The sequence below is a fragment of the Chiloscyllium plagiosum genome, chromosome 12 (assembly GCF_004010195.1).
Source record: "Chiloscyllium plagiosum isolate BGI_BamShark_2017 chromosome 12, ASM401019v2, whole genome shotgun sequence".
Classification (NCBI taxonomy): Eukaryota; Metazoa; Chordata; class Chondrichthyes; order Orectolobiformes; family Hemiscylliidae; genus Chiloscyllium; species Chiloscyllium plagiosum.
The window spans coordinates 56,368,960-56,395,670 of NC_057721.1; the positions used below are offsets into that span (position 1 = coordinate 56,368,960).

General features: G+C 42.4%; 1 long non-coding RNA gene across 1 annotated transcript in view; it reads right to left on the reverse strand.

The window, feature by feature from the left end:
• Positions 1-26,711, reverse strand: part of LOC122555292 — a 54,534-nt gene that overhangs the window by 11,740 nt on the left and 16,083 nt on the right. Inside the window, exon 2 of the long non-coding RNA XR_006313225.1 lies at positions 21,695-21,777. This is a non-coding gene — a long non-coding RNA (uncharacterized LOC122555292). The remainder of the gene's footprint in view (positions 1-21,694; positions 21,778-26,711) is intronic.

Below are 26,711 nucleotides of genomic sequence, written 5' to 3' on the forward strand. Positions count from 1 at the left end.
CAAGAAGATGGAGCTTATCATGAAGGCTCTTAGACCAGACAATGTATCTCAACTGAGATCAGTCTTGGGATTTGTAAGTTACTTTGGCGAGTTCATGTCTGATCTGGCAATAATGCTAAAGGCCTTGCATTGGTTACTGGGAAAAAGGCAGCCATGGAATTAGACTCAGGAATGTGAGGTAGCTTACTAGGAGGTGAAGCAAGCCTTGAAAAGTTTGTAAGTGTTAACACATTTTGACCTACAGTTAGCGTGCGATGCCTTGCCTTATGGAATTGGCATTGTACTGTCAGACATCTTACCAAATGGAGAGGAAAGGCCCGTCACATTCACATCGAAGTCACTAATGAAGATGAAGAATTGTGCTCAAGTTGATAAAGAAGGATTGAGCATTGTTTTTGGCATTTGAGAAGTTCACCCATTTCCTTTGTGGCAGGCACTTCACACTATTGACCGAGCACAGACCTCTAACCTACATCTTTGGTATGGTGCAAATGAAGGAGATAGTCAGGAGCTATTTTTGGTGACTAAATGTGGACTTTTAGATTGAGGAAAAGTGGGATCGTGTGAATCTTGCACATTGATAAGAAAGGTGCTGTTATTATCGCTCTTTCACCCATGGAAATAGCCGTAAATACTGTGGCAGTAAATTATTAGATTACTTCCAGTGTGGAAACAGGCCCTTCGGCCCAACAAGTCCACACTGCCCCGCCGAAGGGCAACCCACCCATATCCCTACATCTACCCCTTACCTAACACTACGGGCAATTTAGCATAGCCAATTCACCTAACCTGCACATCTTTGGACTGTGGGAGGAAACCGGAGCACCCGGAGGAAACCCACGCAGACACGGGGAGAATGTGCAAACTCCACACAGTCAGTCGCCTGAGGCGGGAATTGAACCCGGGTCTCTGGCGCTGTGAGGCAGCAGTGCTAACCACAGTGCCACTGTGCCGCCCATTGATTTCATTGATTTCTCAGGACCAGTGGAGGGACAGCTGCTGCTAGTGGTCGTGGATCCCTATTCCAAGTGACCCAAGGTGGTGGTGATAAAGTTGGTATCAGTGCAAGTGACAATAGGAAGACACAATGAAATATTTACCAGATGGAGGAACCCCGAACAAGTTTTGAGTGACAATGGTCTTCAGTTTGTGACACAAGAGTTCGAGGAATATCTTGAAAATCATGGAGTCAGCTGTGCGATTCATTCCGTATCACCCTGGACAAATGGCCAGGCAGAAAGATTTGTACAAACCTTAAAGGCTACACAATGGGAGGGATCATTAGGACAATGAATTAAGAAGTTCCTAAGGATGTATAGGAATATGCCACATGCGATGATGCAGTGTTTGCCAGCATCCTTAATGTTCAACCACCAGCTGAGAACCACGTTTGGCTTACTATAGCCAGAAGTGCTGATTGAACAAAATCAAGAAGGACAGGTGACTAGAATGGCAAGAACCTGAAAGCCGAGAGTATTCCAAAGTGGAGAGACCTTGTTGGCCCAGAATTATATGTCTGCGGAAAATGCATCCCAGTGCTGATGGTGGCTAAAACAGAACCATTGTCATAGATGGTACAGACTCAGGATGAACTGTTCTGGAGGAGAAACGTGGACAAGCTGGTCACCACACCTCATCCAATGGGGTAAGTCCCTCAGAATGCCAAGCTGGTCCAGACTGAACCAAGGGTATCAATTGAGTCATGTGTTTCCAAGGGTTGTTCAGACTAGGGAGGAAACAAGATGTGGAGGAGGTGGTGTTGGACTGGCGTGGACATGGTCAGAAGTTACACAACATCAGGTTACAGTCCAACAGGTTTATTTGAAATTACAATCTTTTGGAGCACTTACCCTTTATCGACTAAAGTCAACCAGGGAGGAGATAACAGCAGTGTTACAGGACAACAACAGCTAATTAGAGAGGGTCATATCTGCAGTTTCCGGAAACCCAGGAGACAGCACTAGGAAAGGTTCCTGAGATGAGAAAACAGTCTTCTCGGAATCACCACTCCCTTGAGACACTAATCATTTCAATGTAGTCTATGGATGGAACATCTTGTGTAAGGAGGAAAGCAGTTCTTCCAGTGTTGCCATGCTTTTGTAATTATTCCCAATTATGTACATATATTGACTAAAATGCTTGTATAATCTTGATAATCGTTGAATGTTTATTTATTAATGGGCATGATTTGGAGATGCCGGTGTTGGACTGGGGTGTACAAAGATAAAAAGCATACAACACCAGGTTATAGTCCAACAGGTTTAATTGGAAGCACACTAGCTTTCGGAGTGCCGCTCTGAAAGCTAGTGTGCTTCCAATTAAATCTGTTGGACTATAAACTGGTGCTGTGTGATTTTTAACTTTATTAATGGGAGTTTTAACATCAAGAAAGGGAGTTGTTATGGATGCATTTGGGGGTGTTGCTGCTTTAAGAGAACTAGTCAGGTGACTGATAGGGGTGGAGCTTGGTCCAGCCGAGGAGTGGCTGTAGAGGTGGGCGCATCACAATAAAGTGTTTCTGTTATATTTACGATTTGTCTTTTTTAGTGCATAATCCCTGGTTCCAAAGGAAGCACCAACATAACAAATTGGCTATGTCACCCACTGCCAATCTGGCTTAACAATATTAGTTATTACTACTTGTCGTTATTATGAGTATTTTCCATGGCCAATTGCTCCCCTTAGCATGAACATTCTTTTCTCAATGATAGACTGCCTTCTAATGTACTCTACATCTGCAGATCTTACTCTAAAACCAGTGTGAGAAGCTCCTGTATTTTGCTCCGAGTGTGATCATCCATGCAACTGTTTAAGACCTTTCCGATCCTGTAGGAATTGGTTATGTCAGTTGATGGAATGGCTAATATGTAATGTGGGGTGGGGTTCAATTTCTGCACCACATGGAAGACCTGACTTGAAGGACTTTGTTTTCTAACCTCAATCACCTAAAGCGTGTTCCACCACCAGGTGTCTCTCTCTCTCTCTCTTTTTAGTGAAAACTGCCCTAGTAGAATTATGGTGACTCATATTAGTTCTGACCACTAGTTATTCTGCATGTATGTATGACAGATGGGCAGCCTCTGCATTTTCAGCTAATTTTCCTCCCAAGTGGTTCCTTCTAGTACAAAAACAGGAGTTGCTTGCAAAACTCAGCAGGTTCAGTAGTCTCTGATAGAAGAAGGCAGAGTTAATGCTTCAAGTCCAGTGACTCTTCATCAGAATTAGTAGCAGCTAGGAAAAAACTGATATTTATGCTGAAGATGAGTTTTGGGGGTGTCGGGAAGAAGAGGTGGTTGATGGGTAGAAAAGGAGCCCAGAAAGAGCAAGATCTGAAAGAAGTAGGTAAATGAGAGAATAGCAGATCAGGACAGAAGAAAAGCTGAATAAAGTGATAACGAGATCTGAGAGTACTAGAATTTGTGCTGAAAGCGAACCATGTAATGTGATAACAGTAGTGATTGAAACAGGGTTGGCTGTGGGAAAGGTAACCCATGTTGTAACAGGACATTCCTATTGATGGTTTCGACAATCAGCAGATAGTCCCTCAGAGGGGTAGAAAAGCTTCTCTCAAAGAAAAATGCAAGGGGACAGCGGTGAACCCAGTACAAAATAGTGCATGAAGACAATATTGAACTCTATACAAAGTGACAAGAGAAATGACCAGTTAACATGGTATAAATCGGCACAATAAGGGAGCAGTGAGCCGGTTATACAACAACATGACAGGAGGATGGTGAATCCAGTATAATGCCAATTTGAAGACAGCTGTGAATTTAGTGTAAAGTAGCACTAGTTGAGAGTGATGAACCCAATATAAAGCAGTGCAAGAAGAGAGCATTGAACTTGCTATAAAACAGTGCAAGAGGACAGCGGTGAACTTGATGTAAAGCAGTGTGAAAGGATAGCATTGAATTCACTATAAAGCAGGGCAAGAGGACTACGGTGAACTCAGTTTTACAGCAGCGTTAGAGGAGAATGGTGAACTTGCTATGAAGTAGGGTGAGGATATAAAACAGCATGAAGGGAACAGTGAACATGGTTCAAAGAAACACAAAAAAAAGTGGTGAATTTAAAATATGCAAAGGTGAATGATAAACCTACATACAAGCAGCATGACAGATCAATGAACCTGTATAAAACAGCACGAGAAGAGAGTGATGAACTTGGTACAAAGCCACACAGGAGGAGAGAGGTGAATTTGGTCTGAAGCAGCACAAGAGAACCGCAATGAACCAAGGTATCAAGAAGCAAATGAGAGTAGTGAATCTAGTATAAAGCCACAGGAGAAGAGAGCGCTGAACTTGGTATAAAGCAAAATGAAAAGAGAGTGGTGAATTCAGTATAAAGCAGTGCATAAAGTGAACAGTGGACTTCCAGTCATAGATTCATAGAGATATACAGCATGGAAACAGACCCTTCAGTCCAACTTATCCATGCCATCCAGATATCCTAACCTAATCTAGTCCCATTTGCCAGCACTTGGCCCTTAAACCCTTCTAAACTCTTCCTATTCATATACTCATCCAGATGTGTTTTAAATACTGTAATTGTACCAGCCTCCACACTTACTCTGACAGGTCCTTCCATGCATGCACCACCTGCATGGAAAAAGTTGCCCCTTAGGTCCCTTTTATATCTTTCCCTTCTCACCCTGAACCTATGCCTTCTAGTTCTGGACTCCCCCACTCCAGGGAAAAGACCTTGTCTGTCTATTGTATCCATGCCCCTCATGATTTTATAAACCTCTATAAGATCACACTTCAGTCTCCGACTCTCCAGGGAAAACAGCTTCAGCCTCTTCCAATAGCTCAAATCCTCCAACCCTGGCAACATCCTTGTAAATCTATTCTGAATCCTTTCAAGTTTCACAACATCCTTCTGATAGGAAGGTGACCAGAATTGCACATAATATTCCAAAAATAGACTAACCAATGTCCTGTACAGCTGCAATACGACCTCCCAACTCCTATACTTAATGCTCTGGTCAATAAACGAAAGCATACCAAATGCCTCCTTCACTATCCTATCTATCTGCAACTCTACTTTCAAGGAACTATGAACCTGCACTCTAAGATCTCTGTTCAGCAACACTCCCTAGGAGCTTACCACTAAGTGTACAAGTCCTGCTCTGATTTGCTTTTCCAAAATACATCTAAATTAAACGCTATCTGCCACTCCCCAGCCCATTGGCCCACTTGATTAAGATGCAGTTGTACTCTGAGGTAGCCTTCTTCGCTGTCCACTGCATCTTCAATTTTGGTGTCATCTGCAAACTTACAAACTAGACCTTCTAGGTTCACATTCAAATCATTTATATAAATGACAAAAAGCAGTGGACCCAGCACCAATCCTTGTGGTACACCAGGCCTCCAGTCTGAAAAGCAACCCTCTGCCACCACCCTCTGTCTTCTATCTTCGAGCCAGTTCTGTATCCAAATGGCTTGTTCTCCCTGTATTCCATGAGATTTAACTTTGCTAAGCAGTCTCCCATGAGAAACTTTGTCGAACGCCTTACTGAAGTCTATTATGCCCGAAACGTCGATTCTCCTGTTCCTTGGATGCTGCCTGACCTGCTGCGCTTTTCCAGCAACACATTTTCAGCTCTATATAGATCACGTCTACTGATCTGCCTTCATCAATCCTCTTTGTTGAACTTGGTAGGAAGCAGTGTGTGAAGAGAGTGGCGAACTTGGTATGAAGAAGTGCATGAGGTGAGAGTGAATTCAGTATGAAGCAGTTTGTGAAGAGAGAGGTGAACTCAGTAAAAAGCAGACTGAAAGGATAATGCTGATTTTGATATAAAACAGTGTGTGAGGAAACTCCGTATAAAGCAGTTAATGGTTATAGTAATGATCTAGCAACACATATTTTGAGAGATCAAATCCCACTACAACATTTTGTAAAAATAAATAAATCTGTTGATCAGTAGACTGTTGTAGATCAGTAGACTAGATCAATTGTGACTTGATTCCCATGCCTACCTCCACCCTGACTCCGATCATCCTGTAGAATGAAATTCCTCCCCTACTGAGATCAGAAGAGTGAGTCTGCTGTTGGCCTGGTCAAGTCTTCCTTCTTTATGTAGTGTTCATGAAATTACCAAATATTGTCCATCACTGCAGTTCCTAGAGCACATTTTTCATTTGATATGTTCTCATTGGATACTCTAGTCATTTAAACATGATTGGTCATCTACTGCCAATGTGGCTGAACTATATTAATTATTATTATGGTTTATTTTCCACAGCCAACTGCACCCCTTAACAAAAACATCATTCTTTTCTCCATAACAGACTGCCTTCTAATGTCCTCTCCCTCTGCAGATCTTACTGTAAAGCAAGTTTGCAAAGCCCAGGTGTTTTGATCTGATTCTGATCATTTATGCAACTGTTAAAGATCTTTCAGGCCTTATAGGGGTCAGTATGTCAGTGGATGGAATGGCTGATTTGTAATGCAGGGTGTCTGTTAGTTTAATTCCTGCACTGACTAACGGACCTGATTTGAAGGACCTCTTTTTTCAATCTCTCCACTCACTTAAAACATCGTGACCCTCCAGTTCAGCCACCACCAAGCATCTTTCTCTAAGCGAGCAGCCCTATGTTCTGATACTACTATGGTAAGTCACAATAGCTCTGATCACTAGTTATTCTGCATGTGTATGATAAATAAGCAGACTCACTTTTCAGCTAATTTTCGTCCTGACCAATTTCGTCTGATGATTTGTACATTCAGTGGATAGTCCCTTACAGAGAATGGTAGGAAGGCTTCTCTCGAGAACAACATGAGAGGATAGTGGTGAGCCTGCTAGAAAGCAGTGCATGAAGACAATAGTGAATTTGATATAAATTGGCAAGAGAGTGACCAGTAAATATGGTATAAATCAATACGACGAGCACAGTGAACTTGGTGTAAAGCAACAAGTGGAAAGAGAGTGACGAACTCTGGTATACAGAAACGCAAGATTAGAGCAGTGAACCTAATGTAACAGATGAAGAAAATGGTGAATTTGGTATAAAGCTGTCTCAGAGGAAAGCAGTGAGCTTACGTGAACTTAAAGAACCGGGAGAAGAGGGCATTAAACTCGATTCTGGATTAGTGGTGCTGGAAGAGCACAGCAGTTCAGGCAGCATCCGAGGAGCAGTAAAATCGATGTTTCGGGCAAAAGCCCTTCGGGAATAAAGGCAGAGAGTCTGAAGGGTGGAGATGTAAGCTAGAGGAAGGTGGGGTGGGGAGAAAGTAGCATAGAGTACAATAGGTGAGTGGGGGAGGGGATGAAGGTGATAGGTCAGGGAGGAGGGTGGAGTGGATAGGTGAAAAAGAAGATAGGCAGGTAGGACAAGCCATGGGGACAGTGCTGAGCTGGAAGTTTGGAACTAGGGCGAGGTGGGGGAAGGGGAAATGAAGAGACTGTTGAAGTCCACATTGATGCCCTGGGATTGAAGTGTTCCGAGGCGGAAGATGAGGCGTTCTTCCTCCAGGCGTCTGGTGGTGAGAGAGCAGCGGTGAAGGAGGCCCAGGACCTCCATGTCCTCAGCAGAGTGGGAGGGGGAGTTGAAATGTTGGGCCACAGGGCGGTGTGGTTGATTGGTGCGGGTGTCCCGGAGATGTTCCCTAAAGCGCTCTGCTAGGAGGCTTCCAGTGTCCCCAATATAGAGGAGACCGCATCGGGAGCAACGGATACAATAAATGATATTGGTGGATGTGCAAAAATCAGTATACCGCAAGGCAAGATGAGAGTGGTGAACTAGGTATAAAGTAGCGCAAGAAGAGAGCTGTGTGCTCAGTATAAGGTAGTGTGACAGAAGAGTCGTGAACTTAATATAAAGCAGTAGGAAGAGAGTGCTGAAGTCATTACACAGCAGCATGAGTGGAGAATAGTGAAACTGGTATGAAGCAGTATAGAAGAGAAGACTGAACATGGTGTAAAGCAGCATGATAGGAAGACGGTTAATTTTGTCAAAGGCAGCATGAGGGGACAGTTTAGAACTCAGTGTTGAAGAGGTAGGTGAATTCATTATAAAGCAACACGAGAGGAGAACAGTGAACTCAGCATGAAGACAGCAGTGAACTTGGTGTAAAACAGCACAAGAGGATATTATTACGGCCCATTTTCCATGACCAAATGCTCCCCTTAACATTAACATCATTCATTACTCTTTCTAATGTCCTCTGCTTCTGCAGGTCTTACTGTAAAACCATTGTGCAAAGCCCCTGCATTTTGATGTCTGATTGTGATCATCCATGCAACTGTTGAAGACATACAGGTCCTGTGGGGGTTAGTTATGTCAGTTGGTGATGCAGGGTGATGCTTGCGGTTTGGGTTCAATTTCTGCATCGATTGAGAGATCTGACTTAAAGGACTTCCATTGTAACCTCCCCCTCATCTAAAGCATGGTGACCCTCCAGTTAAATACCCACCAAGCATCTCTCTCTAATGAAAGAACAGTCCAATGTTCTGTAGTAGTGTGGTGACTCTTAATAGTCCTGACCACCAACTGTTCTGCATGTGTATATGAGGGATGTATAGCCTCTGTGTTTTTAGCTAATTTTTCTCTCAACTGGTTCCTTCTGGTGGTTTAAACAATCAGCAGTTAGTCCATTAGGAGAGGAGGAGGAAGGTATCTCTCAGAATCATGCAAGAGGACAGTGCTGAACCTGTTATAAAGTAGTGCGTGAAGACAATAGTGAACTCAATATGAAGTGACAACAGAGATGACCGGTGAACTGGTATAAATTGGCACAAGAAAAGAGTAGTGAATCTTGTTTGAGGCAGTGCATGCGGAGAACAGCAAACTGAGTGCAAAACAACCTGAGGGGAGAGCAGTGAATCAAATACAAAGCAGTGCGAGAGGACAGTGGTGAATTCAGGATAAAGCAGCACTAGAAGAGTGTGGTGAACTTGCTGAAAAGTAACACGAAAAGAGAGTGGTGAATTTGGTAGAAAGCAGAGCAAGAGGAGCATGGTGAACTTGGTACAAAGCAGTGCGTGTGGTGAGTGGTGAACTTATTATGAAACAACCTGAGAGGAGAGCAATGATCTTGGTAGAAAACAGCAGTAGAGGAGAGCAGAGAACTCAACATGAAGCAGCATGAGAGGAGAATGATGAATTTAATATGCAGCAGTGTGAGAAGAGAGTGTTGAACTCTGTCGAAAGCAACATTAGAGGAGAGCAGTGAACACAGATGTATAGTAGCATGAGACGAGAGCGTAGAATTCAGTAAAAGAACAGTGTACGAAGGGTGCTTGACATATAGCAAGAAGAGAGCAGTGAAATAGGGTGTAAAACAATGTGACAGGAGAGTGGTGAATGGGCATCCTCTGGGTTTTCCGCTAATTTTCTTTCCAAATGGTTCCTTACATTGATTTGTACAATTAGCAGAGAGTCCCTTGGAGAGGGGTAGGATGGCTTTTCACGTGGAGCAGCACAAGTGGAAAGCAGTGAAGTTGGTATCAAGTAGTGCATGAGAACCTATGTGAACTCAATATAAAGTTGCAAGAGACGTGACTGGTAAACTTAGTATAAAGCAGTGCAACATGGGAATGGTAAATGTTGTATAAAGCAGTGCGAGAGGTGAACAGTGAATCCAGTACAAAGTAGCGTGAGATGAAAATGATAAATTTTGTATAAAGCTCATGAGAGGTGAGCAGTGTATTCGATAGAAAATAGCATGAAAGGAGAAAAATGAACTCTGTGTATAGCAACAGAAGAGGAAGTGATGAGACAAGTATAAAGCAGCATGAGAAGAGTGCAGTGAACTTGGTATAAAACAGTGCATACGTTGACAATTGAACCTGGTACAAAGCAGTGAGAGGTGAGTAGTGAACTGCATATAAGCAGGTAAAGAGAGTAATCAATTTGGTGTAAAGGAGCGTGAGAGGATATTGGTGAACATGCATTCAAACAGCATTAGGAGAATGGAGAACTTGCTGTAAAACAGCATGAGAAGAGAACAGTAATATACTTGGTAATAAAGAGGAGAATGGTGAAAAGCAGCACAAGAAGAGAAGGGTAAACATGGTGTACAGCAGCATGAAAGGATATCAGTGAACCTGGTATGAAGCAGTATGGGAAGAAAGCAGTGAACTTGTGTAAAACTGCACAAGGTGTGAGCAGTGAACTTGGTATGAAGCAGAGCAAAGGTGAGCAGTGAACTCACACAAACGGTGTGAGGAGGTCAAGCAGTGTGAAAGGAGAGCGGTGAAAGGAGAGCGGTGAACCTGTTATAAAACAACACAAGAAGAATGGTGAAATTGGTACAAAGCAGTACAGGAAAAGAGCATTGCACTTGGAAGCAGAACCAAGGTGAATAGTGAATTTGCATACAAGCAGTGTGAGGAGATTGGTGAACTTGGTATAAAGCAGTCTGAGAGAGCGCGGTGAACTTAGTACAAAGCAGCAAAGGTAAACAGTGGTAAACTTAGTATAAAGCAATGCAAGAAAAATGTGAACTCAGATACACAGCAATGCAACATGAGAGTCATGAATCCAGTATAAAACAGCACATTAAGAGAACGGTTAATTTGGTATAAAGCAGCAGAAGGAGAGAGTGGTGAATTTGGAATAAACCAGAGCAAGAAGAGAGAGTTAAACGTGATACAAACAGCGTGAGAGGAGAGCAGTGATCATGGTATAAGGCAGTGAATGAAGAGAGTTGTGACATTGGCACCAAGTAACATGAAAAAGAGCCACAGACCTGACATAAAACAATGCAAAAGGTGAGCTGTGAAATTGATATGAAGCAGTGCATGGAGTCAGAGGTGAACACAGTATGAGTGAGTGGCTACCTCAGTATGAAGCAGTGTGTGAGCAGAGTGGTGAACTGATATAGTCTTGGAGTCATACAGCCTTTGGTTCAACTCATCCATGCCAATCGAGTTTCCCAAACTAAACTGTTCCAATTGCCTGCATTTGACCCATATCCCTCTAAACCTTCCTTATTCATTTACTTGTCCAGATGTCTTTTAAATGTTATAACTGTACCTGCATCAATCACTTCGTCTGGCAGTTCATTCCACATACGAACCATACTCTGCGTAAAACAATTACCTCTTGGATCACTTCTAAATCTTTCTTTTCTCACCTTAAGTTTTGAACTCCCTGACCCCAAAGGGAAAAGACCTTTGCTATTCACCTGGTCTATGCCCCACATGATTTTATAAACCTTTATAATGTCACCCCTCAAACCTATGGTCCAGTGACAAATTTGGTATTAAGCAGTGTGGTGGAGAAAGGGATAGCATTTTTGCAGGAGGCAGCATGCGTGGAAGTGTATTCCTGATGAAGAGCTTTATGCTCGAAACGTTGACTCTCCTGCTTGACAGATGCTGCCTGACTAGCTGTGCTTTTCCAGTGTCATGCTTTTTGACTATTAAGCAGTGCTCCAAGAAAGCAGTGAATGTTTATGACACTGTGCATGAGGAGAGCGGTGAACTCAGTAAAAAGCAGTGCGTAGGGATAACGCTGATTTCACTATAAAGCAGTATGTGAGGAGACCAGGGAATTCAGTAAGAAGAAGTTAATAGTTGCATTAATGGTCAAAGCATCCCATTATTTTGAGAGACCAAATCACACCACATATTTTATGAAAGTAAATAAATCTGCTGAACAGCAGGCTGTTATAAGATTAATTTTGACCTGATTTCCTTGCTTACCTCCAACCTGAATCTGTTTGCCCTCTAGTCTCGTTTAAAATTCCTCCCCCATCGTCATGAGAAAAGTACATCTGCTTTTGTCTTGGTCAACACTTCATTCAAAATGCACTTGTGTTCAGGTAATCACTAAATACCATCCATCTCTACATATCCCAAAGTGCATTTTTCATTTTATACCTTATAATTGAAAATGTGAGTCTTTTTATGATTGTCTGCGACATCCAGTGCCAATGTAGGTTACCAATATTGTTAGTTATTAGTTAATATTTCAGCTCATTTTCCATGGTGAAATGCTCTCGTTAATGTGAGCATCATTCTTTTCTCCAGAACAATCTGCCTTATCATGTCCTGTTCCTTGGCAGATCTTACTATAAAGCCCCTACATTTTGATCTTTGATTATGGTTTAAGGTAACTGTTTAAGACATTTCAGGTCCTATGGGGATCAGTTATCTCAGCAGAATGGCTGATTTATGTCGCAGAGTGACACCCACAGTGTGGGTTCAATCTTTGCATTGGTTGAGGACCCTGACCTCAAGGATTTCCCTTTTCACCTCTCTTCCCACCTAAAACATAGCGACCCTCTGGTTAAATGACCACCAGGTGTCTCTCCCTAATGAGAAAGCATCTCTATGCTCTGATAGAACTATAATGACTTTATACATACAATAATTCTGACCACGAGTTATTCTGCATGTGTTAGAGATCGATGGGTAGTGTTAACATTTTCAGCCGATTCTCCTCCAAACCTTTGGTTGTTTAATAATCAGTGGATAGTCACTTAGATATAGGTAAGAAGGCTTTTCTCATAGAACCTGGTGATACTTGGTGAACTTGGTATACAGTAGTGCAAGAGGAAAGTGGTGAATTTGGTATGAAGCCACAGGTGGAGAGTGTGAAGTATGGCATAAGGCAGCATGAATAAAGGAAAGTGAACCCAGTATAACTCAGTGTGAGAGGGGAATGTGAACTCGGTATAAAGCAACTCAGGAAGGGAATGGTGAATTTGATATAAAGCAATGGGAGTGGTAAAAGGTGTGCTCATCATAGAGCAATATGAGATGTGGTCAGTGAAAATGAGTATACAGCAGTGCTGGAAGAGGGTGGTGAACTTGCATGCCACACTGCGTGAAGAGAGTGGTGAACATGTAGTGTGAGGAGAGCTGAAAACAATTGTTTGAGACCACAGTGGGTCAGGCAGCATCCATGGAGAGAGAGCAAGCTAACATTTCGAGTCCAGATGACTGAACGTGATATGTAGCAGTGGGAGTTGATAGTGTGGTGCTGGAAAAGCACAGCAGGTCAGGCAGCATCTGAGGACCAGGAGAATGGACGTTCGGGCATAAGCCCTTTATCAGGAATGAGGCTTGGGGGTCGGGGCTGAGAGATAAATGGGAGGGGAGTGGGGTGGGGTTGGAGGGATGTAGCTGGGAAAGAGATAGGTGGATGAAGGTGAGGGAGAAGGTGATAGGTCAGAGAGTGCAGTGATGGACGGATCCAGAGGGCATTGTTGAGTTGGAGGCTTGGGACTGGGATTATGTGGGGGGAGGGGAAATGAGGAAGCTGTTGAAATTCACACTTATCCCATGTGGTTGCAGGGTCCCAAGGCTGAATCTGAGGCGTTCCTCCTCCAGGTGTCAGGTGGGAACAGTTTGGCGGTGGAGGAGGCCCAGGGCCTGCATGTCCTTGACAGAGTGGGAAGGGGAGTTGAAGTGTTCAGCCACGAGGCGGTGGGGGTGATGGGTGCAGGTGTCTCAGAAATGATCCACAAGAAGGCGTCCTGTCTCTTCAGCGTAGAGGAGACCACACCGGGTGCAACGGATGTAGTATATGACATTGGTAGAGGTACAGGTTAATTTCTGATGGGTGTGGAAGGATCCCTTGGGGCCTTGGACGGAGGTGAGGGGAGTGGTTTTGCACTTTCTGCAGTGGCAGGCAAAGGTGCCAGGAGTGGGATATGGGCTGGTGGACGGTGTGGACCTGATGAGGGAGTCACAGAAGGAATGGTCTTTTCGGAACACTGATAGAGGTGGGCAGGGTGGTGGGGTCCGTTTGGAGGTGGCGGAGGATGATGCGTTGTATGCAGAGGTTGGTGGGGTGGAAAGTGATGACCAGGGGATTCTGTCCTTGTTGCGTTGGGAGGGGTGGGGTTCAAGGGTGGTGGTGCGTGATGTGGAGGAGATGCGCTGGAGCGCATCGTCAACCATGGGGGAAGGGAGGTTGAGATCGTGGAAGAAGGAGGCCATCTAGGACTTTCTGAGATGGAATTGGTCATCCTGGGAACAGATGTGGTGGAGGCTAAAGAATTGGGAATAAGGGATGGCAGCTTTACAGGAGATAGGGTGGGAGAAGGTGTAGTCTAGGTAGCTGTGGGAGTTGGTGAGCTTGTAGTATATGTCTGTGGTTAGTTGGTCACCAAAGACAGTGATGGAGAGGTCCAGGAAGGGGAGGGAGGTTGCCGAGATGGTCCAGGTGAATTTGAGGTCGGGGTGGAAGGTGTTTGTAAAGTTGATGAACTGTTCAACCTCCTCGTGGGAGCACGAGGCAGCACCGAGACGGTCATCGATATAGCGGAGGAACAGGTGGGGGATGGTGCCGATTTAATTGCAGAAGATGGACTGTTCCACATGTCTGACAAACAGGCAGGCATAGCTGGGTCCCATGCGGGTGCCCATGACTACCCCTTTGGTTTTGGGTAAGTGGGAGGATTGGAAGGAGAAGTTATTGAGGGTGAGGACCAGTTCAGTCAGGTGGGTGAGGGTGTCAGTGGTAGGGTACTGGTTGGTAGCAGTGTGAGCCTGAGCATTGAACCCAGTATAATGCAGCACCAAAGGCAAGCATTGAACTCAGTATAAAACAGCATGAGAGGGGAACACTGAACTCCACATACAGTAAAGCAAGAAGACAGCTGTGAACCTGGTATAGGTAGCCCTGGCTATCTGAAAGTAGAGCATTCCCACGAAACCTTTCGTAAGCTGAAAATGGCGTAAAGCTAAGATGCATGATTTATATGGCAAAAAGTATCACCTCTTTTTATAAAAGCAAAAATCCTCTTCGGATTCACAAAAGCAGGTACTAATGTAGGTCTTTTGTAAAAGCGAAATTGTGTAAAGCAAACGTTCGAGATACCTGTACAAGGCAAAGGAAGAGGTGAGCATTGAATTCAGTACAAAGCAGCACGAGAGGACAGTGGTGAACTTGATATAAAATAGTCTGAGTGGAGAACAATAAACCCAGTATAAGAAGGCACATGAGGAGACTGTTGAACTTGCTAAAACTCATTGCAATTAATTAAGGTAAAAGGTAGCACTAGAAGGGAGAAGAAATGCAGTATGAAACAGCATGAGGAAAGAGTGGAACATGGCTTGAAGCAGAGTGAGAGCAGAGTGATGAACTTTATATAAAACAGCGTGAGAAGAGCTGCGAAGTCAGTAAAAAGCATTGTGTGAGGACAACACTGAGCTAAATAAACGGCAGAGTCTGAAGAGACCAGGGATCTCAGTATCAAGCAGTTAATGGTTATATGGTTATATAATGGTCTAGCAGTTCATATGTTGAGAGAACCAATCCCACCACAACATTTTGTGCAAGTAAATTAAGCTGGTGATCAGTGGGCTGTCACTAGAACAATTGTGATCTGATTTCTTTGTCTATGTCCAGACTGACTCCCTTTTCCCTCTAGTTTTGAATGAAATTTCTCCCCCACCATCATCAGAAAAGCACATCTACTGTTGACTTGGTCAACCCTTCAGAAGAGACATCCTTTAGACGTGCTTCAGAAAAGCTGGTCTACTGTTGGCTTGGTCAACTCTTCCTTCATAATGCACTTGTCATAGTCATAGAGTTATACAGCACAGAAGCAGATTTTTCAGTCCAACTAGTCCATACTAACCACATTCCTAAACGAAACTAGCCCCAACTGCCTCCATTTGGCACATATCCCTCCAAATCTTTCCTATTCATATACTTATCCAGATGTGTTTCAAATGTTGTAACTGTACCTGCATCCACCATTTCCTTTGGAAGTTCATTCCATACACAAACTACTCTCTGTATAAAAAGATGCCCCTCATGTCTTTAAAATGTTTTCCCTTTGCCTTAAAAAATGCCCCTAGTTTTGAACTCCCCACACCCAGGGAAGGGACTTTTGCAATTCACCTTATCTATGCCTCTTTATAAGGTCACCCCTCAATCTCCTAAAATCTAGTGAAAAATGTCCCAGCCTATTTTTATAACTCAAGACTTGAAATCGCTAAATACTGACCAGATCTGCAGTTCCCACAGTGCATTTTCCATCTCACATTTTATGTTTGAGGACTATAGTCAGTTGAGTGTGATTCGCTATGTCATTCACTGCCAGTCTGGCTTAACCACATTTGTTACTATTATAATTATTGTTTTCCATGGCAAAACTCCCTTCAACATAAATATCATTATTTCTCCATGACAAGCTAGATTCTCATGTCCTCTCCCTCTGCAGATCTTACTCTATCACCAGTGTGGAATGCAGCCTCGTTTTAATCTCCGATTATAATTGTCCGTGCAACTGTTTTAAGATATTTCAAGACTTATGGTAAGTTAATTCAGATGACTGATAGCTGATCAGTGATGTAGAGCACCAAACTGCATGGGCTGAATTCCCATATTGAGGACTTACCTAAACGGCCACTCTCCTTGGCTGAGGTATCATGACTCTCTGGTTAAATCATCATCAGTCATTTCTTTCTAATGAGAGACCAGCCCTTTGTTCCAGTGGAGTTATGATGACTTTCACAATTGTTCTGACAACCAACTATTTTATATATGGTGGATGGCTGGCCTGTGTTTTCAGCTGAATTTCTTCCCAAATGGTATAAAGCAGTGTGAGTGGAAAGCAATGAACTCTTTCAATAGGAGACCAGTGAACCTGATATAAAGCAGCATAAAAGAAGATTAGTGAACTCAGTATAAAGCAGAGTGAGTGGACAGCCATGAATTTGGTATAAAATAGTGCATGAGCAGAATGGTATCAGAACAAAGCAGTGCCAGAGGAGAACATTGAACTTTGTATAAGATGGCAAAAGGAGCATGGTCAATTTCATATAAAGCAGCATAAATATCTGGAATTAAGAGTCTAATAACATAAAACTCTTGCCAGTTTTTGGAAATATCCAACTGTTCACTAACATCCATCAAGGAGGGAAATCTGCCATCTGCAGACTGTGTTATTCCAGCCTCCTGTCTGTCTACTTTGGATTCCAGCATCTGCAGTTTTTTTGTCTCTAATCCTTTCCTCATCTAGCCTGCATGCAATTCCAAACCCACAACAACGTGGTTGACTCTCATCTGCCTCTGAAATGGCCTAGCAAGCCAATTCCTTGTGACAATTGTGACAAAGTCTCAAAAAAGAAATGAAACCTGACAGACCACCTGGCACCAATCAAGACATAGGCACGGACAAGGCAAAAACAAACCAATCAACCTGGCAAAGTCCTTTTTACTAATATCTGGGGCCAAAATTGGGAGAGCTTTCTCACAGACTAGTCAAGCAATAGCTTGACATAGTCATACTTAGGGAATCATAAAAATGTCCCAGATATCACCAGAGAATAGAATCCTTACAGTGTAGATAGAGATGATTCAACCTATTCAGGACCAAGCCTCCAGACAACATCCCACCCATCTCTGTAACCTCACATTTAATCTACTTAGCCTGCACATCCCTTCACACTACAGTAAATTGGCATGGCCAAGCCATTTAACTTGCACATCTTTGAAATGTGGCAGCTCTCAGTAGAAACCTACAGACGCAGGAAGACCATGCAAATTCCACACAGACCGTCACTCAAGGCTGGAATCAAACCCGGGTTTCTGGTACTTGGGACAGCAGTGTTAACCACTGAGCCATCATGCCACTACCATTCCTAGATATGAGTAGGTGGGACAGACTCTGAAGATGTGGCAGCCCAGTGGAGGGAGTTGCCCTTTGAGTATTCAACATTGACTCTGGATCCCATGAAGTCTCATGGCATCAGATTAAACATAAGAACATAAACGTGGGATAGGAAGCCTCCTGCTGATTACCATATAACAAAAGGCTGATGAATCAGTACTGCTCCATGTTGAACAACATTTTGAGGAAGCACTGGAAGTGGCAATGGTGCAGAACGTACTCCAGATGGTGGAAATTTCAATATCCATGACCAAAAGTGGCACAAAAACAAGACTACTGATTGAGCTGGTAGGATCCTAAACACAATTGCTGCAGGTGGTGAGTGAATATACTTGACCTCATTCTTTTTAATCTGCGTACCACAGATGTTTCTGTCCATGATAATTTCATTAAAAATGACCACCACATTGTCCTCGTGGAGATGATATCCTATCTGCATGTTGAGAATACCCACCATCATGTTGTGCGGCACTACCACTTTTGTAAATGAGACAGATTTCAAACAGATCTAGCCACTCAGGACTGGACATCCAGAACGCAATATGGGACATCAGCAGGAACAGCAGAATCATACTCCAACAAGATCTTCAACCTCATGCCTGGCATAACTCTCAATATACCATTATCAGTAAGCGAGGGGATCAACTCTGGTTGAATGAGATGCAGGAGATCAGGCTGAGAGTAGCACCAGGCATACCTAAAATTGAGGTGTCATCAGAGTAAGCTACAAAATAGGACTACTTGTATGCCTAACAGCATAAGCAGCGAGTAATAGGCAGAGGTAAGTGATCCTACAACCAACAGAGCAGATCTAAAGTCTGCAGTCTTGTCACATGCAGTTGTGAATTGTGGTAGATGATTAAACAACTGACTGGAAGAGGAGTCTTCACAAATATCCCCATCCTCAATGATGGAAAAGCCCATCACATCAGTGCAAAAGGTGTCTGACGCATTCGCAACAATTTTCAGCCAGGTGTGTTGAGTGGATCCATCTTGGCCTCCTCCAGACCTCCCCACCATTACAGATGCCAGTCTTCAGCTAGTTTGATTTACTTCATGTAATATAAAAAAAACAGCTGGAGGCAGTGGATGCTGCAAAGGCTGTTGTCCACGACAAAACTCCTGCAATAGTAATGAGGACTTGTGCTCCAGAACTTGCAGTTCTAGTACAGCTTCAACACAAAAATAAGGACAAACCCAACCTGGACAGTTACCGCCCCATCAGTATACTCTCAATCATCAGTAAAGTTATGGAAGTTTTCATCAACAGTGCTATTAAGCAGTAGTTGCTCAGTAACCCAGTAACCTCCCCAATGACTCCCAGTTTGAGTACTGCCAAGGACATTCCGTTCCCGGCTTCATTACGTCCTTAATTCATACATGGGCAAAAGATCTGAATTCTACATGTGAGGTGAGAGTGGCAGCCCCTGACATTAAGGCCACATTTGACGAAGTGTGGAAACCTAGAAAAAACTCGAGTCAATGGGAATCAGGGGGAAAACATCCCACTGACTGGAGTCATAGGCACATAGGAAGATTATTGCGGTTGTTGGAGGTCAATCGTCTCAGCTCCAGGACATCTCTGCAGGAGTTCCTTGTGGTCTAACTGTCTTCAGCTACTTCATCAATGACTTTCTTCCATCACAAGGTTAGAAGTGGGGATGTTCACCAATGATTGCACAATGTTCAATACCGTTTACGATTCCCCAAAATTGAAGCATTTCTTGTCTAAATGCAACAAGACGTGGACAATATCCAGGTCTGGGCTGGAAAGTAGAAAGTAACATTTGTGCCACAAAAATGCCAGGCAGTGACTATTTCCAATAAGAGACAATCCACTCACCATCCCTTGACATTCAATGGCATTACCATCACTGACTCCCCCCACTATCAGCATCTTGTGGGTTACCAATGAGAAATTCAACCATATTCACTATAAATATACCATTGATCAGAAATAAAACTTGACCAACCATATAAATACTGTGGCCACAATAACAAGTAACATACCTCCTAATTCCTCAAAATCTCACTTGCCCATATGAGTGCAGCTGCAACAACATTCAAGAAGTTTGACACCATCCAGAACAAAGCAGTCTACTTGATTAGCACCACATGCACAAACATCCATCACTGATGCTCAGAATCAGCATTATGTACTATCTACAAGATACATTGCAGAAATTAGTCAAAGATCCTGAGACGACACCTTCCAAATCCACAGTCAATCCCATTTAGAAAGACGATGGAAAATCGCTACCTGCAAGTTCCGTCTAAGCCACTCACCATCTTGACTTGAAAATATATCATTATTCCTTCACTTTCTCTGGGTCAAATGTCCTGGAATTCCCTCCCCAACAACATTTTGGGTCTACCTACAGCACATGAACTAGAGCAGTTCAAGAAAGCAGCTCACCACCACCTTCTCCAAGGCCATGAGGTGGAACAATACATGCTGGCCCAACCTGCAATGTCCACATCCCACAAGTCAATTAAAAACAAAAGATGGGACACTTGCCTTTATCAGTCATGGCACATATTGTAAGAGTGGGGAGCTGTCCAAAACTTTGGTTAGGCCCCAGTTGGAGTGCAGTTTTAGTCAATGTACAATAGGAATGATGTTATTGTACTGGAGGGGGTGCAGAGTAGTTTCACCAGGATGTTGTCTGTAAGAGAGCAGTTTAGCTATAAAGAGGAGCTGGAAAGACACATTTTCGGAAAGATGTTTGGAAAGAAACTTGAAAAGGTTCAGAAAAGATTCACAAGGATGTTGCCAGGGTTGGAGGATTTGAGCTATATGAGCTGCCAGAGGATGTGGTGGAGGCTGGTACAATTGTAACATTTAAGAGGCATTTGGATGGGTATATGAATAGGAAAGGTTTGAAGGGATAAGGGCTGGGTGCTGGCAGGTGGGACTAGATTGGGTTGGGATATCTGGTCGGCATGCACGAGTTGGACCGAAGGGTCTGGTTCCATGCTGTACATCTCTATGATTCTATTTTCTTTTGAGCAGACGAAGTTAGGGCTGGTGGAAGTGGTCATACTTTTCAATGTTCCATTTGCCAATGTTCTGACAGAAGAATCGCTGGACTCAAAACATTAGCTCTGTCTTTCTGTCCACAGAGGTTAGCGAGCAACTGATTGAGGAGTATAAAATTGTGAGGGGCATGGATAAGGTGGATAGGAAGCAGCTTTTCCCCTTAGTTGAAGGCGCAGTAACAAGGGAGCATCATTTTAAGGTAAAGGACAGTAGGTTTGGAAGAGATTTGGGAAAATATTTTTTCCCCAAGTATGGTGAGAATCTGGAACGCACAGCCTGGGAGGAGAGTAGAGGTAGAAAACCTCACAACCTTTAAAAGGTATGTGGTTGAGCAGTTGAAATGTCATAACATCCAAAGCAATGGGCCAAGTGCTGGAAAGTGGAATTAAAGTAGGTAGATGATTTTTATATTGGTGCAGGCTTGCTGGCCAAAGTGTTTCTTCTGTTCTATATGACTCTGACCTTATAACACTAAAACTGTAACTGTTAAAAGAAAACAACTAACCAGTAAACTAAAAACTTGACTGGAGCTAACATTATTCCACACTCTGTCCTGATTATAACTTCACTTTTCTAAATTCATTTCTGTTTGTTGTCTGAGGTATGTGGGATTAATGGTTTTATGCTGCGTCATAGTGATCTCAGTTCACATGGAACATGATTGAAGAAGTTTCTACTGAAATCCTGCTGATCCATATGCTAGTGTTAGAGTTAATAAATGATACTAGTTTTCACTAACATTGTGTCCAATTTGCATTTGTGTAAGATTCCCAGAAGTGGCCTGTGGCACTGTAGATCTCCCTAAAAGTTCATTTGTTGCTGGCTTACCCTGTATTAAGTCTGCTATTCTATGTATCCTGATAGACTGTGCTGCTATTTCCTACTGTTTAATATTTGCATATCACTTTTGAATTTGCACCAATTCTAAATTTTGATTTTGCTAATGCATGACAATTTATTACTTGGAAAAGAAACTACAACATCCTTACATATGTGACAGATATCTGCATGTTTTTATTTCCTCAGAATCTCATGTTTGAAATCTACGTCACAACAATTTTTCAGACTCACCTTTGTGCTTCAATTTAGGCATACAGGAGCTATCCCACCTGCATTCGCTTTACTTTTCGCCACTTACAGCTTGTGTTTATTTCCTAAAAAAGGAAACATGTTGATTTATGAATGCCCTGAAGCACATTATCCTTCAAATTAATCCCTTAATAATGGATGATTTAAAGTTGCAAATTGTTTTTTGTTGTGTGAAAACAACTAATTTCTACAGAATGGATAAGTAGAGAATGGTGGCCAATCTATGGGCTGAATTTTAACCTGCCACTAGTGCAGCTGAGTTACTGTACAAGTGGCAGCTTAATGTTAAAAATCTATCAATCTCCACATTTAACCTGAGCATATTGATAAGCTCATGAAAAAACTTTGTGTGGCAGGCAGATTCATGACCTTCTTCCACCTTGGGCTTGCCTCTTCAAGAAATGTTTTGCTCATTAGGGAACAGCAAAATCTTTGATACAGATCTTTGCATTACATGTTTGAGAGGGTGTTCAGGTCTGTAGGGATGTATAGCGTTGTTTAGAAGCTTCCAATCTTGAGGGCCCAGCCTTATCTCCTGCAATTTGGAGGGCACCTCAGAAAAAAAAACAAACAGAAAGGATGGGAACTGATCAGATCAAGAGGATCCATATTGTGAGTTTTTGCTTCAATTTAAAGGAACTTTCTCCAGAATTGATTCACCACTCCCGAAGGTGCATTTGTATATGTCTCCCCAATATAACAGCCCGTTGACCAACATTATTCAATAAAAGCTAACATCAAGATCCTTCATTCAACAAACTTCATATGGTGACACAATAATTGTATAAAAATAAATAACACTAATGGATTTTGTCAAGCCGAGTGCACCTATACAATGTTCTCCCAATGGCTGCAACAAGTCAGATGAAAGAATGTTTACATTAATTGGAGGAGACTGCAGAAGCCTTATAAGAAATCCTCAAGCTATTCTGGGCCTTAATGTTGGGCTCAGATTGCGTTATGTTGAGAGGGTTGGCAGCACTCTATGTAGACTGGCTGGTTGGGAGGGTGAGCTGTGAGGAGGATGCATAGATGCTTCAGTCTGATTTGGACAAGTTGAGTGAGTGCTCAAGAGCATGGCAGATGAAGTATAATGTGGATAATGTGAGGTTATCTAATTTGGTATCAAAAAATCAGCAAGGCAAATTATCTGGACAGCGAGACAGTGAGAAAGGAGGTGCAACAAGACTAATGTGTACTTGTACACCAGTGACTGAAAGTAAGCATGTAGGTGCAGCAATCTGTAAGAAGGAAATGGTAATTTGGTCATTATAGAATCCCTTCAGTACAGACAGAGGCCATTTTGGCCCATCGAGTCTGTACTGACCCTCCAAAGAGCATCCCACTCTTTCCAATTACTCTATATGTACCATGGCTAATCCACCTTGCCTGCACATCCCTTAAAACTATGAGGCAATGTGGCATTGCTAGTCCTTATAATCTGCATATCTTTGGACTGGAATGAAACTGAAGCACCCAGTGGAAACCCAAACAGACAGAAATTCCACAAAGTCAGTCACAGAATTCTAGATCAAACCTGGGATCCTGGCTCTGTGAAGCAACAGCACTAATCACTGTGCCACCATACTGCCAGGAAGAAGATTAACTGGGGTTATGGTTACTAGCCCAGTGACATTACCACTTTGGTACCCAGTTCTCCTGTTCATAACAAGAGGATTCAAGTACAAGAGCAGGAACCGGGATATGTACACAATGTAGATTCACCCAGCAACAGATTGTTGATTGGTTTGTGCAATTGTACCAAGTTGTGGAAACCAGAAATCATCAGCCTAACCACGGCTTTCTGACTGGCTCCTAGACAGGTGAACAGCTTGGGTATTTACTGTAGAGGAAAAGAAATCCCTAGATTGCTGAAGGAGCATGTTCTTTATTTCTGTCTGCAGTGAAAGTAATTCAAGTCTGAAGAAACCCAGTTATTCTTTCCATCAGTTGTAAAGCAACTGTTTCCTTTAACCAGTCACTCAAAGGGTTTATACTGAGCATGTAAACAGTACTCTTGATACGCAGTCAAATGGTCATAGATTGTGTACTACCATTTCCAAAAATGAAAGCAGGACACAAGTGTACCATAACTTACCATTATGGATGTGACAGCCTAAGGTCTAAAGTTGTTTAAGGGAATTAAAGCCAAGCTGATAGTGGAAAAGTTCGCAGTTTATTTTTTACTTGTTATGGACTACAAATTGAAATCACTGATCAGGGTTGTAGAATTATGTTTATGCTTTTCCAGGATCTCATCAGCAGTTTGGTATAAAACAATTAAAATCAACTACATATCATCTGAAGATGCAGGGAGCTTTGGAGAAATATGATCAGATTCTCAAAACATTGTTTTATGCATACTGTCATGAATACCCACAGGATTGGCTCAAAGGATTAGATTTCTTACTCCTGAGATGAATCAGTTGGGGTTAGTCTATCTGCATTGATTTATGGTCATGATTTTCGAGTTAATTTGAAATTGATTAGGGTAAAATTTCTAAACTGAAATACAAATATTTAATTTTGGATTAAGTTCTTTAGACTCTGGAACAGTTCCTACAGTTTGGAGGGTAGCTAATGTAACCCAAGATGTGGGAGGGGGTATTAAAAGAGATGTGTGAGGCAAGTTTTTAACACAAAGGTTGGTAAGTGTCTGGAATGCATTGCTAGAGGAAGTGGTGGAAGCAGACACAACAGCAGCATTCAAGAAACACCTGGATGAATACATGAATAGGAAGGGAATAAAGGGATATGACTCCTGTAGGTGAAGATAGTTTTAATATGAAAGGGCAAAATGTGTCAGTGCAGGCTTGGAGTGCTGAATGACCTTTTCCTGGGCTGCATTGTTCTTTGTAATCCCACTATCTAAGAAGGGAGTTAGGGAGAAAACAGTGAATTATGGACCAGTGAGTCTAACATATGTAATGGGGAAGTGCATTATCGAGCATTATCGAGAATTTTAGTGCAGACCATCTGGAAAACTGGTAGAATCAGACACAGCCAGCATGGATTGACAAAGGGAAATCATGCTTGACAAATCTACTGGAATTCTTCGAGAATGTAATGAATAGAGTTGATCAGGGAAAGCCAATGGATGTGGTTTATTTGGACTGTCAGAAAGCTTCTGACAAAGAGATTAATATGTAAAACTAAAGCACATGAATTGGGTGCAGAATATTGAGATGAATAGAAAATTGGTTAGCAAACAAGAAACAAAGACTAGGAATTACGTAATGGATCTTTTTCTGAATGGCAGTAAGTGACTAGTGTAATATAGCAGGGACTGGTGCTAGGACACAGTTATTCATAATTATGTTAATGATTTAGATGAGCAAACTAAATGTAACATCTCAAAATTCTGAAATGACCCAAAGCTGGTGGAAGGTGAGCTGTGAGTTGGATGTAGAGATGTTGCAGTGTAAGTTGGACAGGCTGAGTGAGTAGGCAAATGTGTAGCAGATGCAACATAATATAGGTAAATCTGAGGCTATCCATTTTGGTATTAAAAATAAGAAGGCAGATTATTAATTGAATGATGTTAAAATGAGAAAGGGGAAATGTTCAATGAGACCTAGGTGTCCTCATGCACCAGTTGCTGAAAGTAAGTGTGCAGATGCACGAGGCAGTAACAAAGACAAACTGTATGCTGGCCTTCATAATGAAAGGATTCAAGTACAGGAACTGGATATATTGATGCAATTACAGAGGGAATTGGTGAGGTTACGCTTGGAATATTGTGTGCAGTTTTAGCCCCCTTTTTCTGAGGAAAAATATTCTTGCTATAGTGGGAATGCAGTGAAGCTTTACCAAATTGATTCCAAATTGACAGGACTTTCATAGGAGGAGAGATTGAGTTGGATAGAATTATATTCACTGGAGTTTAGAAGAAGGAGTGGGGATCTCATAGAAATCTGTAAAATTCTAACAGTACTATACAGGATCGATGCAAGAAAGATGTTCCTGATATTGGGGGAGTCCAGACCAGGTCATAATAAGGATAAAGGCTAAACCTTTTAGAACATAGAAGTTAGGAGCTGGAGTAGGAAATTCGGCCCTTTGTGTCTGCTCCACCATTTAACATGATCATGGCTAATCTTCTCCTGATCGCAACTCCACTTTCCTGCCTGCTCCCCTTAGTCTTTTATCCTGCTTTTCATCAGAAACATATCTATTTCTTTCTTGAATGTGCTGATTGATTCTACCTCCACTGCACTCTGGGGCAATGTGTTCCACAGAAGAGTGCCTACTTCCAAAGAAGTAATTTATCCTCATCTCAGTTTTGAACTTATTCCCTCTCAATCAATACCAATGACCTCTTGTTTGAGACTGTCCACTAGAGGGACCGTCTGTTCAACATCCACCTTATCAATCCCCTTTCGCATTTTATTTACCTCAATCAGATCCCCCCCTCATTCTTCTGAACTTCAGTAAAAACAAGCCCAAGCTATTCAACAGCTCCTCATACAACAGCCTATCCTCTCTGGAATCAACCTGGTGAACCTCCTCTGAAATGCCTCCAGCGCCACCACATCCTTCCTTAGGTAAGGAGACCAAAACTGGACCCAATATTCCAGGTGTGATCTCACCAATGCTTTATATAACTGTAACAACACTTATTGATTTTTATAATCCAGACCGTTTGCAAAAAATACAAGGATTCCATTTGCCTTTCTTATTATATACTGCATCCCCATACTCACTTCCTCAAATTCATGCACAAGGACACCCAGATCCCTCTGCACTGTTGCATTTGGTATCTACTTCCCATTTACATAATAATTTGCCATTTTATTTTTCTGGCCAAAATGGACAACCTCACACTTATCCACGTTAAACTCAATCTGTGCATTCTGGTCCACTCTATCCTATTAATATCATTTGTAAACTCTTTGTCTCTTCATCATTAGCTACTTTCTCAGCTATTTCATCATCATCATCCATAACTTTGTTATGGTACAATCTGTCCCTGCTTGCAGATCATTTATATAGATTGTAG